Source organism: Triturus cristatus, chromosome 2_2 (genome assembly GCF_964204655.1).
Source record: "Triturus cristatus chromosome 2_2, aTriCri1.1, whole genome shotgun sequence".
In the NCBI taxonomy this organism is placed as follows: domain Eukaryota; kingdom Metazoa; phylum Chordata; class Amphibia; order Caudata; family Salamandridae; genus Triturus; species Triturus cristatus.
Window position 1 is genome coordinate 730673402 of NC_140582.1, and position 15209 is coordinate 730688610.

Below are 15209 nucleotides of genomic sequence, written 5' to 3' on the forward strand. Positions count from 1 at the left end.
TGTTTTAAAGGTGCCAGCGTGTCCCCTAAAAGTGTAAAGGTGGTTTCTTGTGCACTTCCTTGGGAGACATCTGTCATGCAGGCACATTATTGTCCTTCACAACAAAAAATCAAAGTCAAGCATATAAACAATTGGGACATGTTGACAAGTGTAGTCAGTGCCAAGGTACAAGACATCTTGACTAACAACTTGAATCATGCCACCTGTCACATGGCCATCCGAACCATGATGACACAGTTGGCAACACATCTGACCCACTACCTGTCATGTGGAGTGGCACACATGTCCAGACACAGGACAATGCATTAGCTAATGGCCCTGCAATTGTGTCGGAATAAGGAGCACCTGCACTGAGGAGACACCCTCATGGGAACCAAGAATGTCCACACAGATGTCAGCACACACAGACCAAACTACGTAGCATCTGGAGCACACGCCGGTGCCAAAAATGGATGAACAGGAAACATGTCTTTTAACTTTTGCCACACACTGCAAAGCACAAACATTACATCCTGCACAACATGCCTGGGTCACTGCACGTTGAGTGTCTGTCCAGACAATTATCACACACAGGTCAGACCTGGCAAGGAGACATAAGGTTTGGACATGTAGGCCTTGCCTGCACAAATCCCCCTACCTGAGACAATGTGATTGAGACTGAGCAAGTAGTTACACCTCTTAATCTGGGATTACTAAAATGTGCATCAAGAACTCCTAAATGTACTCAACATCACCTCGTGAGGCTGACCACACATATTTGTGACAAACAACCATCAACAGATAGTTGTACATAGACACACAGACACTGGCCAGTGTGAGGATGCACAAGCCTAATGGGGTCACCATGGACAGTGGACACATGTAGCACACTTTATGTAAATACAAATGAGGCCATGGAACAATGCCACAGAGGCCAACCTATGCTGAACACACAGTGAATGGGCACAGTGTTTGATGCCACACATGATTCCTAGGAAAAGGTGTCTCAGGGGACTGTAGTGGGCACACTGCTCCATGGTCCTGGAATGATCTGACTGTAACAGGAGCAACCGTCCCGGCACCATGCATATCTCCCACTCATGCACATCATGTCTGAGGCCATTACATCGGTCATGCATGCTGCAAGTCTGTTTATTTGAAACCTCACACTCCTATGTTGAGACTCAGGACAGTGCCAACAATTATGGACCCCCAAATGAGTGAACAGGACAGGGCACAGGCAAGGTACCGACACATGTCACAGACCACCTCCACCCATGATGCTGAAAGCAGTGTGCACCTTGATTAACTTGCAGCCTAGATGACCATGTGCAATAGTGATTACACACAGACCAGGGAACACATGTCAAGGAGGGGAAGGGAGGAAGAACAGCACCGGTAGACTTGGGGGAACAGGATATGCACTGCACATATAAACCCTGGCAGTGTATCCAGGCGACTGAGCACTTCCAAAAGCTGGTGACACACAACAAACACACATGTACCTACCCCCTTCCTGCTGCTGTCTCTCCTGTAACTGCCTATCCATCTCAGGGAAGACCACCACCAGGACACGCTTCATTTGGTGGGTCAGGCGCCGGCGCCGCCGTGGGGTCGTGGTGGTGAGTCCCCCAGCAGGACCCGGGCGATCCTCCTGGTCCAGCACCGGATGTCCTGCCAGCGTTTCCTCACTTAGGGCAGGCGCCGACTGCGACCCTCCACCGTATTCACTGCCCTGACGGCCCTCTTCCAAATTCTCCCCTTCTGGTAGGCGGTTACCTGTGAGGATGACAAAGTGAGACTACATCACTACACCTGCTCCATGTCACAGAGACACACATTTTAACATCTTTGATTTGTTGAACAGGGCATAGTATGCTGCCAACTAATAGCACCTTTGTCATAGGGACATTCGCCTCTGTGTAAGCGCCAATGCACTACATGGCATTGAAAGTACACAGGTGGCATGAGGGGTTCGACACACTCCCTGATCATGGCACACACTGAGCATCACAAGCAACACAAGGCTGATGGACAGCACCTCCAAGCAGTCACATGCCCCAGGCCACTGATGCAACCTCAGCAGAGTACACAGACACACACAGGCACAGATCATTCACCTGCCATTGGCAACAGCGGATAGAAACCTCACTCTGCACATGTGCCACTTTCCTGGGGGGTGTCACAGGCGTGGGGCTAGCCCAGCAAGTCAGACACACAGCACGGCTTACTTCTCACATCAGATGGGTAGAGCAGTTGCCTGCTCCATGCAGCTGTGGTGCAACACTCCACATAGACGCTCACCCACATGACAAGGAACATTCACACACATCAATGTCCAGGGGGCGTACACATCATTTGGACACTCTCACCACAGCTCCACTCAACTCACACACATCTGTGGGTACTGTCACCTGTCACACCAGGGGGACCACTGATTCACCTCAGGACTATAGAACAAGAATGCCCAAGAGGATTAGCCACGCTGAATGTGCCATGCACCATGCAGTGAATGTCACAGTAAGCACAATGCAAGTGAGGAGTGCACACATGAACCACATCATGCTCTGCATGAGAGACATAAGCCATCCCCCCCCTGGGCTGGGACCCACTCTAAACAACATTGCATGTCTGTCACACCTGGACACAATGCCAGAAGTGACAGTCACAAAAAAAGGGGCACAGTCAAAGGTAGTGGAGTCAGCACTCACCTGCTCCCCTGGTCTACCATACAGGCTGGGGTACTGTGGGAGGATGACGTCCAGCAGCGCCTCATTTTCTTCCTGTGTAAATGGCTGGGCCCTCTCCACAGACCTTGACATGGTGCCAGAGGAAGACAAGACAGCATGTTGTGCCTGACTTATATCTGCCTTGCTGGCCTATTTCATTTACAGGAGTACAGAGTGATTGGTCAGACTCATTTGCATCCTACGTTTCCTCCAATCCCTTTAAACATACACCAGTGACAGCATTAGCATCTTTCAAATTTGCAGCAGCATGTCAAGTCAACAACCACTTTGCAACAATGTATAATGTGGCCAACTGCTTTTTCCAGCCCACATGATGGAAAAATGTGATCTTGAAACTCGTTATCCATGACAACCAGCATGCATTTAGGCCCTAATACTTGTCCCTTATGTGTCCCAATTGTAATTTTCAAATCCCCACACAGGTACGGTGTGTTTCACACGTACCCCTAGGGCACCACTACTATAGTGATACGGCTCGTACACGCGTGTGTAGGGGTCGTATCCCTATAGTAGTGTTGGCATAGGTGTACGCCATAGTGATACGACCCGTACACGCGCGTGTACGGGTCGTATCCCTATAGTAGTGTTGCCGTAGGTGTACGCCATAGTGATACGACCCGTACAAACGCCTGTACGGGCCGTATCGGGTAGTATCCCTATAGTAGTGTTGGCGTAAGTGTACGCCATAGTGATACGACCCGTACACATGCATGTACGGGTCGTATACCTATAGTAGTGTTGCCATAGGTGTACGCCATAGTGACACGGCCCGTACACGCACGTGTACGGGTCGTATCCCTATAGTAGTGTTGCCGTAGGTGTACGCCATAGTGATACGACCCGTACAAACGCCTGTACGGGCCGTATCACTATGGCGTACACCTACGGCAACACTACTATGGGGATAGGACCAGTGTGTACACTGGTCGTACACGTACGTGTGTACGGTCCGTACACACACGCGTACTCCTACCCAAACCCAATACAGTGATACGACCGTACACATGCCCTCAGAGCGTGTGTACGGTGCGTTTCACAGCTTACACTGGTGATAGGAGGCGCACACGAAAGGAATGGAGGTGTCAGACTCGCACAAGGCTGTAAATCAAGTCATTGTCAGTGCAGTCCTTCATGTGCAGGGCCTAGGTGTGTCAGGCAGTGATGTGGCACATTTCTCCTCATGTTTTAGCACAATAGATGTGTGGTGACCTGTGTACACATGTCATGTGTGATGGGGCACTATTTTGCACAATTCCCCTTCACACTTTCCACATGTCTGCATGTAGTACAAACGTGTCAAGCACTGCATCACTGGTATGGCACAGTCCCCAACACCCGCAACTGTCCCCTGATGCCAGGTACACGGATAATTACATATACGCAGAAGTCCAGGGGTAAGAGAAAACAAAAACAAAAAAATATTTTAATGAAGCATACCGAACCTCAATGATAATTTGACTAAAGCCTTGCCTAAAAAGTCCTCACTAAGAGGACATAATCCCATCACCCACCGTAGTGGCATGCTTCATCATATGGGACCTCCTCTTAACCAAACCTAGTTTGGCTAAGGAGCTACTACTCCCAAGCTGAATCTAAGGGAGGAACTCGTGGATGTTTTAAACTACGCTGGTAAAAGAAGGATCTCCTAAAGATCGAAGAAGGCAGCCTAGGTTAGGTGAGACCCTATAGTGCAGTGTAAACCTAAGTGAAATAAAATTGACTACAGGAAAAGAAAGATGCTTTCCAGTCTGGTTTATTCTGAGCGCGTTCGTTAAATTTGGTCAGACCGCACCTCTACTCTGCTTTTTAACATTGTCACAGGGAAATTTTCAATTAAAGCATCATTCTTTTCCATATGTGGATGTATGTCACTCCTGTAATGTGTCTGGCTGTTCACTTACACTGGCCCACAGCTAGTTTCATGGCATGTCATGTAGACCTTGACAATCAACGTTTGTAGCTGGCTCTTCGTAGGAGTATCACCTGGCTGGCATACGTGTCCTGGATGTATTGCACAGACCAGACTCTGTATTTAGCAGATGTGTATTAGCTGTTGAACATGTGCTCAGTTCATTGACCTTGGTGTTGTAATGTACTCAATCTTCGTTATTCCTTCCAAATTTCTGTAGGGCACCGCCCCTCCCCCGACCAATGCCAGACTTGGGTGCCATGAGGGAACGTGACTGCATACGCCATTAAAGATTCACCCAACAGTTAATTGAGGACCTGACAAACAGGCTGGCACCACACCTCCAACCGCGACACAGTTATCCTACTGCGCTGACCCCCAAGATGAAGGTGATGGCAGCCCTACATTTTTTTGCCACTGGTATGTTTCAATTCACCATAGCTGATGTGGGTGGCATGTCACAGACCATGTTCAGCCGTGTCCTGCATGATGTTTTAGAAGCCATGTTGGAGCACCTGGATGAATTTTCCAACTCGTGAGCAGTTGACAGGTATCAAGGGTGAGTTCTATGCCCTGGGACGGATGCCCCATGTAATTGGGTCCATTGATGGGACACATGTGGCTTTGGTACCACCACAGGCACAGGAGGTAGCCTATCGAAACTGAAAACATTATCACTCCATTAATGCCCTTGTGGTGTGTCTACCTAACATGCTGATTTCCCATGTCTGTGCACGTTTTCCAGGGTCAGCACACGATGCCTACATCATGAGGCGTAGCAGGGTGCTAGAAATGATGCTGCGGCTGCACAACGAACGAGCATGTCTTATTGGTGGGTCTACTCTGTTTGTCCTGTATTTAGCGGTATCTTTGTATGTTGCGGCATCTCCTGATCCACTTCTTTACATGATGTTTCCATGTAGGGGACTCTGGCTATCCGAACATGCCATGGCTGATGACGCCTCTCCGCAACCCCAGAACAGCTGCAGATCACCGTTACAACAACGCCCATGGGCAGACCAGGCGAGTGATTGAGAGGACGTTTGGCCTCCTGAAGAGCCGATTCCGGTGCCTCCACAAGACAGGCGGGTCCCTCCCATATGCAACGGTGAAGGTCTGCAAAATCTTCCTCGTGTGCTGCATGCTGCACAACATGGCAGTGGAGATAGCTGTGCCACTCATCCTGGATCCGGATGAGCAGGAACATCCACCCGTGGAGGATGAAGGCCTTGGTCACGAGGCAAGTGAGGAGGAGGAGGAGGAGGAGGAGGACATCCGGAGTCAGCTCATACGCAACTTCTTCTCATACTGGTGAGTCCCTGGGTCTGAGTGTGCACGCTTGGAGCCTTGTGTGGCATGTGTTGCAATGTGTGTGTCCAGCTGACTGTATGCTAAGTGACTTAGAGGTGTGTTCTGATGTGTCACTCGAGTGATGATGTCATTCAACACATTTTAGCTGACACACTCAATTTTCAACTAGCATGGTGTCAACCTAATTTATGTAGAGTACATGACCATGCATGCGGATGACTATCCTTTTCCTGACTTCTTGTGTGTCTGTCATCCCCAGGTAGTTGCGCATGCTGTCTGCTCGTGGCATTGTTGTGCTCCTGCTATTCCTCATGAGTATTGCAACGTGTGCTGAATCAGCGTTACATGCACGGACATGGTGAAAAGTCTCCTTTGGGTAAGGAATGCAGCAAGGCATTTTGGGTGTGGTTGTTGTTTGTAATGTGTGGGCACTGCTCCTGTGCAGGTTTTGTTACTATGCATACATGTCGACTCACCATGGGGCACATGACATGTAGCATGACTCACATGAATTGATAGTCACACTTCGTGACAGTCATCTGTAATGGGATTGTGGATTGTGATGAAGGCATCAATGTGTGTAAAACTTCCCTCTGAAACATATGGGATGCTACGGGTGGACATAGTGTGGGACATCCCCATAAGAGGCTCAATGGGGAATTGCAGCCTCTCCGTGTGCAGCAGGGGGTGTTTGGCTCACCCCCTTCACTTGTGAGCCAGTTCAATGGATTTACAGCATCTGTGGTGCGAAGGGGGTGTCCAGTGTAGGTCCCACATGTTCATCCAAAAGACCTGTGAGTCTGTTCATATTGATGCATTTCCATAGGTGTGAGCCTGAGTAATAAAGGTGTTCCTCACCCTCCAAGGTGCCTCATCTCTGTCAATGCAGGTCTCTTGCCACTGTGCATGCGGCATCTCTGGCATAGTTGTCAAAGATTGTGCATATGAGTCTATGTGTAGATTAGCAACATGCATGCTGTTCTTCATGTATTTGATTCTCTATTGTGCATGAAGTCCATGGCTGTGTATGTGTTTGGGCATGTTGGTCCCCACAACGGGCCGTCAACACCTGCTGAGGGTGTGTTTCCTGTGCGCAGCTCGGCCTTCAGTTTCCTGATCCGGTGTCAGTCATCTTTGGTGATTGTGCATCCATTGTCTCTGGGTGTGCCATGGAAAACCGGACACTCCTTCCTTTACATACACCTGTTGCAGTTGTCCTTTCTGACATCCTTGTCTTTGTGTGCAACTTGTGGCATAGTTTCCAGGACATGCCGCCTGCTGTTGCAGCCCCTGCAGCAAGGGCACACGAAGTTTCTGGATTTGGCAACACACACACATCAAAGATGCTCCTCCCTTCCTTCCTCAACCCATTCGTTTGGCTGTCATCAGCTTGTCTGTCCCACAGTTGCGGCCACGCGGTGCCAAAGGCTGGACCGTCTGCACATGCAACGTGCACATTGCACGGCCCTCAGGTCCTTGCATGACCCACATCACACTACAGTCTGATGTTGCAGCCACCCTCCAAGCAATGTCCATCCACAAATCTACCGCCTGCTCTCAGGCATACACTGAGCGCACACACAACACCTTTGCATGATGAGTGTGCAACTCCAACTGCCTACACAGCGCTGCCATGCCTTCCAGGCCCTGTCACACCAACCAGGTCATGTCCCTCCTACTCCCCACCGGCTCTGTACCCCAGCAAGGTCATGGGAGTGGACTCAAGGCTTCTGCATGTAGTATGGTGTCGTCGTCAGGCACATGGCACAGGTATCATCTCTCAGCGTGTCATTCTACAATGTGTCCAGGACCCCCCTCTCCACCATCACATGCGCACAGCACCTCATCATCAGCTCGTATGCTATTGACAGCCAGGTGCTCATCACCCTCACCAAGGACGCGGACATTGCCAGTTCTAATATTCAAGAATGCATGAGATCCATTGATGAATGGCTGAACATCAGCCACCTGAGGCTGGACTTGTACAGCACTGAGGTCAACATCTGAGGATTGTCCCCTTACAGCTGGGTCAACTGCTTGTGTCCCACCTGCAAGAGCCCTGCACAAGCACCCAGTGTCCACGCACACAAGATGGTGTGCATCATGGATTGCTTGCTCACATTTGCCATGCTAATCACCAGCATCTGTGCCTCAGACTGCAACACCCTCTGCATTATGCACATGATCCCCAGATAGATCCACTCCAAGGAAAGACGGACCATCCCCCAGGTCCACAACAACATCTGTGTCAAATACTGCCCTGCCCTCTACGGAGCAGGCACATCCAAACTCCCGGGAAACTTGTCCACATCCAGGGTGCATCTGCACACCTCAGCTTCAACATCCGGCGCACCAGTCACATCACCGTCCAGCAGAGATAGCTGCAATGGATCACTGTCTGCTGCAGGATGACCTTCACACTACACACCCACACTCAGGAGGCAGGCCACAACCCCAAACCCAAACCAACCTTGTACCACTGTCATCCGAGACCACGTTGGGCCATCTCCGTGCATCCAACCTTGCCCTGGACACCATTCTTCACATCCACCTTACTCTAGCATGCAGGACATAGTCCTCCCACCTGGCCACACATACCTGGGACTCCCTCCCCGGGAACCTCCACATGAGCCATGACCTCTGCGCCTTAATGATACTCTTCCAAATAGGTCTGTCCGCACAGTATTGCAAGCCCCCCCTCAGCAGCTTGAGGACATACAGGTGAGTATTGTGCTCCATGCCTGCATTGAATGATATATTGTTACCCATGTGTGTCCTGTACCAGACTCAGATCCCAGGGTATGGATGGGTGGAGTTAGTTCAACACTCAGGCATAGTTTGACATTTACACACACATATGTTGTGGACTAATGCAAAATTACTGCAGCATCTCATGAAAAAATTAAGATTTTTATTTACGGTGGGGTACGTGTTTTGGTAGATAAACTAAGGTGCTCTACCGGGTGCATAGAATCCAAAGTTCACAGGGGGAGATGGGATCCTTTGCTTTGGAAGTCATCAGAGTCCAGACCACAGTGTTGGTCATCATTGGTCAGACTGTGACCAGCAAGTCCATGTGGCAGAGAATGTCATTGGATGAGGTGCTGCTGTTGCGCCAGAGGGCCAGGTGCCAGGCCAGGTGACCTGGGAGATGTGGATGGTCCGCTGCCTCTCACGGTCTTTTCCGTGGACGACCCACCTTCCTGGGGGGACCCTCAGATGCAGGCCTTGACAATGCTTGTGATGCTCCGTCGGACGAATCCTCCTCCTCCACCCTCCCTGTGGCTGGTGGTGGCCTTCGCCTGGTGGCACAGGGACGGTTGCCCATGTTGTCGGCGATCCGACAGAGTGAACGGCTCATGTCTGTTTGCACCACCAGGAGCTCAGCCAGTCTTGCCTCCATCCGTCCTTGGTGTTGTTGTTGACTGGCATGTTGCTCGGCCTGCAGGTTCTTCATCTCGTCGAGGGTCCCCTTCATCTCTGTGAGGCTCGTCACTACCTGGCTGATGCCCCTGGTGTCACGCCGGTATGTGTCCAGGATGTGGCGTATGTGTGACATACCGGTTCCCTCAGCTGGCTGGTCAGGTTCGCACCTCTGCCTGCCTCCACTCCCACCACCCCTGCCCACACGAGCCTGGCCTGCCGTTGTGGGCACATCGGGTCTACGCGACCCCTGAGGGATGGCATTTGCAGGGTTGTCTGCCTCCTCCTGGGTGCCCGGAGAACCTTGTCCCTCCTGGTCAGACTGGCTCTGTTGTTCAGTGTGAGCAGGGCTCCTGGGTGTCTCCTGGGATGTGGCAGGAATGTGGGTGGGGGTTGGCACAGATGTACCCGACGCAGGTGCTGCAGGGGCTTGGGCACGAGAGGGGCCAGGTTGGTCGGGGTCATCCACGGAGTGGTGAGAGTCGTCGCTGCCGGTGGGATCATCTTCACGCTGAACCTGGGACTGTGATTGTTCCACCCCCATTGTTGTGGGGAGGTCCATGACGTTGCCCTGTGTGTGAGAGAGAGACAATGTTAATGCTGTTTCATGCCACATCCATGTTTCATACATATTCAAGTTGTCACAGTTCCTCCAGGTAGTTGGATGTGCCTAGCATTCCTCTCAATGTACACTTGGGGATGGGTATGTTGCTGGGGTCAGATTGGTATGTTCTCCTGAGTGTTTGACCAGTAGAATTTTGGCTAGGATGCTTATTTGGCTATGGATTGGTCTTGTTGTGTCTCATGTCCATTGTGAGAGTGGGTAAATCTGTTGCCTGCCCCGGGGGTGTGTGCTTGTGTAAGGGGGGGTGTGTGACCGGGCCTGCTGTTGGGTGTAGTGTGATTTGTCATTGGGTCACCCAGGTGATGTGTCTGTCCCCTCATGTTGCATGCTGGCATGACAGTGAGTGTGAGTTCCTGTGCTAGATATCTGAGCTTGTGGAGTTGGTGTTTGAGTGTACAGTGATCACAGGAGGGCCTTGTGCTGCATACAGCAGGGCCAAGTCTCAGCTACCTTGTCAGTACTTTGTTGGTCCCTGTGCATTGGGCATGGTGCATGGGTATGTACCTAGGCCATAATGGCTGAGGGCATTGGTGTCTGCGTTTGAGTTGCACAATGTGTTGTGTGAGCCCCACCCTCCCAGCATCCTGGACATCCAGTCTTGGGTTTGTGGTTGGTGTGGCCTGGGACATTGCATTGCCTTTATTTGTGAATGGGGCATGGAGACGTTAGTGGCATGAGCGTGGTTTTTGAGTGTGGTTGTGTGCGGTGAGGGCTTGGGGGAAGTTGCGTGCATTTGGTGTATTTGTGGTGTGGATGCCATTCCCCTCATGTTACGTGAGTTGTTTGTGTACTCACCAGGCTCTGCGACTTCTTCGACTCCGTGTACTCCCACCGGCGGAAGCAGGGCCATCACCTTCTTCTCCCAGGGATGGTAATGTACCGGTCTGCGGGGCAGCCCACCTCCAGTGATGTTACTCTGGGCGTATTCCTCGTTCATTTTCCTCTTGACTGCCCGCCGCAGATCGTACCACCTGGCTTGGCATTCATGCCTGGTCCTTTGGATGGGCGCAACAGCATTCACCTTACCGACGATCCTCTGCCACAGGCTAGTTTTTTGGGCTATGCTGGTCTGTCTGACCAATGTTCCAAACAGCTGTGGCTCGACTCTGATGACTTCGTTGACAAGGAGGTCCAGCTCCGCCCTTGTGAACTTTGGATTCTTGTCTGTGGGCATGGTGTGGGGTGTGGGTGTGGATGGTTGTGGGTGTGTGGGTGTGAATGTGACGGTGTGTGTGTGTGAATGTGAAGAGGGGGTGTTTGTGAAGGAGGTTGTGTGAAGGTGTGTAAGTTAAGGTGTAGTTAAGGTGTAAGTAAGGTGCAGTTGTTTGTCTGTGGGGTCTGGCAGCAGTGGGTCTGTTGCAAAGGCTCATGGGTTGTATTGGTCCATTTGTGGGTGTGGCTGGGTTTGAAATTTTGGTGGGTGTGCTATCAGAGGTGTTTGTGATTTTGGGCCTCTGTTTGGATGTGCCAGGTCAGTCATTGAGATGTATTTTGTCATGTAGACGTGTTTTGTGGTGTTGTGCGAGTCGAATTGACCCTCCTTGTGCTGTTTTACAGTGTCCTGGTTCTGTACGAGTCTTTTTCGCGTAGGTGAGGTCTGTACATACGCGATGCTGGGTGAGGGTGCTGGGGTACGGGGTTGTGGTGCGGCGTGTACAGGTGCGGGGCTGGGGTATGTGCCTGGGGTACGGCGCGTACAGGTGCGGGGCTGGGGTATGGGCCTGGGGTGCAGCGCGTACAGGCACGGGGCTGGGTTACGGGCCTGGGGTGCGGCACGTACAGGTACGGGGCTGGGGTACGCACCTGCGGTGCGGCGCGTACAGGTGCGGGGCTGGGGTACGGGCCTTGGGTACGGCGCGTACAGGCACTACGGGCCAGGGTTACGGTGCATACAGGTACGGGGCTGGGGTACGGGCCTGGGGTGCGGCGTGTACAGGCACCCTGGCCTGGGGTACGGTGTGTACAGGTACGGGGCTGGGGTATGCGCCTGGGGTGCGGCGCATACAGGTGTGGGGCTGGGGTATGGGCCTGGTGTATGGTGCGTACAGGTACGGGGCTGGGGTACGGGCCTGGGGTGCGGGCGTACAGGTGTGGGGCTGGGGTACGGGCCTGGGGTACAGTGCATACAGGTACGGGGCTGGGGTACGGGCCTGGGGTGCGGCGTGTACAGGCACTACGGGCCTGGGGTACGGCGCGTACAGGTGTGGGGCTGGGGTACGGGCCTGTGGTACGGTGCGTACAGGTACGGGGCTGGGGTACGGGCCTGGGGTGCGGCGCATACAGGCACTATGGGCCTGGGGTACGGTGCGTACAGGTACAGGGCTGGGGTACGGGCCTGGGGTGCAGCGCATACAGGCACTACGGGCCTGGGGTACAGTGCGTACAGGTACGGGGCTGGGGTACAGTGCGGACAGGGGGGGTACGGTGTTGACATACGGGGGTACCGTGCTGACCTATGCGGGGGGATGGGGGGCTGTACGACTCGTATCCGGGCACAAGTTTACCCGTGTACATGTGTGCTACTGCGTTCGCTCCGTACGGGGCCTTTTACATGTGGTTGTGTATTCGGACGGGCGGTACGGATCGTACTTGCGCGCTCGCACTTCTGTTTTACGATTTGCATGTAAAAATGTCCGGCTCCCTCTCGTACATTTTTCCCAACGCTAATCGGACATAAAAATGACCGGCTCCCTCTAGTAACCTTTTCCCGACGCTATTCGTATGTATTTTTCACGTACGAATCGTACTTCCCCGTTTGTACGGTACTTGTACGATTCGTACGTGAAAATATACGGATACGAGTCGTACGCAAATTTATTTTACCGGATCGGAATCGGCACCTTGGTGAGAGATCTTTGCTTATATATATATATCTATTGACAAAGGCGGCAAGCCGAAACGCGTCTGATTGTGTATAATAATTCCAAATAAATCTCGAATTGTAACGTCCCTGTGAGTGCTGGTGCATCTTTGAGTACCGCAAGTTGTGGATTTCAAGTCTGCGCGGTGTCCGTCACCGCGTATGAAAGCACCCGATCGCGAGTGCAAGGGAAACAAGACGGAGAGTGAGCGTGGTGATATATATATATTTTTTACTTGTTGGGACATATATACGATCATAAGACTAATACTGTTCTATCCTCTTAAATTGGTGCATTTTGGTTATATATTTATTCACCAAAGGCTTTGACAATTTTAACATACTTTGAGGATTAAATGTGTTTTTAATATATAAATAATTTTTTATTAAAAACTTTATTTATTAACATATTTATTAGCTTTTAGAATTAGCTTTTAGAATTATTTTGAGTATTTATGTCTCTTTTTGGTCATAAAATGTAACACAACTGTCAATTTATAAGCATTTAAGCAGCAATGATTCAACATATGTGGAGAAAACAGACTTTTCGTAATACCAATGTTGTGCAGTATTTTACCCACTTTCAATGCCTATGCACCATGTGGTGTGGACACTCCAATCACTGTTTAGCATTTAAAAATAATGACAAAAGTGTTTCAAGCTGACTTGTGAGCAAGGGCTTCTGAAGCCCGAAACGCGTCAGGTTCGAGGTTGAGAAAAGAATAAACGTCATCTAACCTCATTCGTTTGGGTTTGCGTCTCTGTTCGCCATTGCTGTGGAGGTGCAGGGAAATCTTCATTTTTATATATATATATCTATATATATATATATATATATATATATATATATATATTATCTACTGGCGGTCGCCAGTAGATAGTTATAGTTAGGACCGTGTTTCCATAGGAAATCCGCAACATTCTATTTGCAATAACTTTGGCGTCGATTGACAAATCCTCGCGAAATTCTCAAAATAGGTGGGGCGCTCCACTCCGCTCCTTCCCTGAAAGTCTCGGGGGGATTCGTCAAGCGGGGGCTGAGAAAAAGGGGGGGTCCCAGAACGTGTTTTCCCCATGCATTTTTCCATAGGACCTTTAGTCCGAGCTACAGCCCGAACGGCTGAACAGAATTACTTGAAATTTGGCAGAGAGGTAGCCCTCAGGTCAGGGATGTGCATTTTGAAGGTCTCGTGTAAATCTGTTCAGTATTTCCTGAGAAAATAGCATTTAAATCAATATATATATCTATAGGCGCGCTCCGAGCGCGTACCGTAAGCTTACCGTAAGCTTACCGTACGGCCACGCCGCCGTGCGCGAGCGCGATTCTGATTGGTTGTTAGATCTTAGTAAACATTCGAATCGGTCGAAACCAGGAAGTGTCGGCCGCCATTTTGTCTCTCGCACTCTGAGGGGGTGAAAAATAAAGGTGGATAACGTGAAAAGTGGGCAGGGTGGACAGTTCCTGCACCCTAGCCTTTGTCAGGGGGTCCCAGTAGGACCCCCAAAGGCAAAAATTAATTGTAATTTTTTTTCGAAAAATCGCTGAATGCGCGTAGCGTATGCGCACGGCGTAAACGGAAAAATTCCGCGAACTTCGCGTAACGATTCCGCGATTACAAAAAGGAGAGGTTAAAAAAAATAAAAAAAATTGTGAGGTAAGGTTGGCTCTTAAAAGAGCCGTTGTGTTAATACAGGGATAGAGGAAAAAAAGAATGGGAATATTATGAACGTCTACAAACGTGCTGGTCTATCTTATTGTTAATAAGGGAAACACTGGTCTCCCCAAAAACAATAAGACCACAACACGTTGTACACCTCATTGAAACCCTCCGAAATCGAGGGTTAATGTCCAGAGGAGCTGAAAAAGGTGATGCTCCCACCTCAGAGGAAGGGCTCAGCTGAGCTGCCGATGATGTACTCGGCTGAGCTTCTGAGGTTGGGCTCTGGTGACTTACTGAAGAGTTTTCTCCAGTATGTCGAGCAAAGGTCCTGGGATGTTTATCCCTAAGGTGTCTCATCATAGAGTGATTTCCAAAGGAATACTTCTTCCTTGGATTTCCTCTAGATAAAACACGGTCACAAAGTGTGCAAGTGACCAATGGAGCATTGACCTTTTTCTGCCCCTCTGGAAAAGTAAAATACTCCAATACAAAAGAATCCTTTTGTTTCCTCCTTCTCTGTATGATGATGGTGCTGCTAGGCTCAGAAGAGGACTGCTGTTCTGCCATTGTATCTCAATGTCAATTCAGCTCCTTCTCCTAGGGATCTCAAGCAGTAATGAGGGGAATGGGTGTGGTGTTGCAAGTTTCTGGAACTGAAAGTAGTTTAAACCAATGAAAAGTGTTCCTTGTG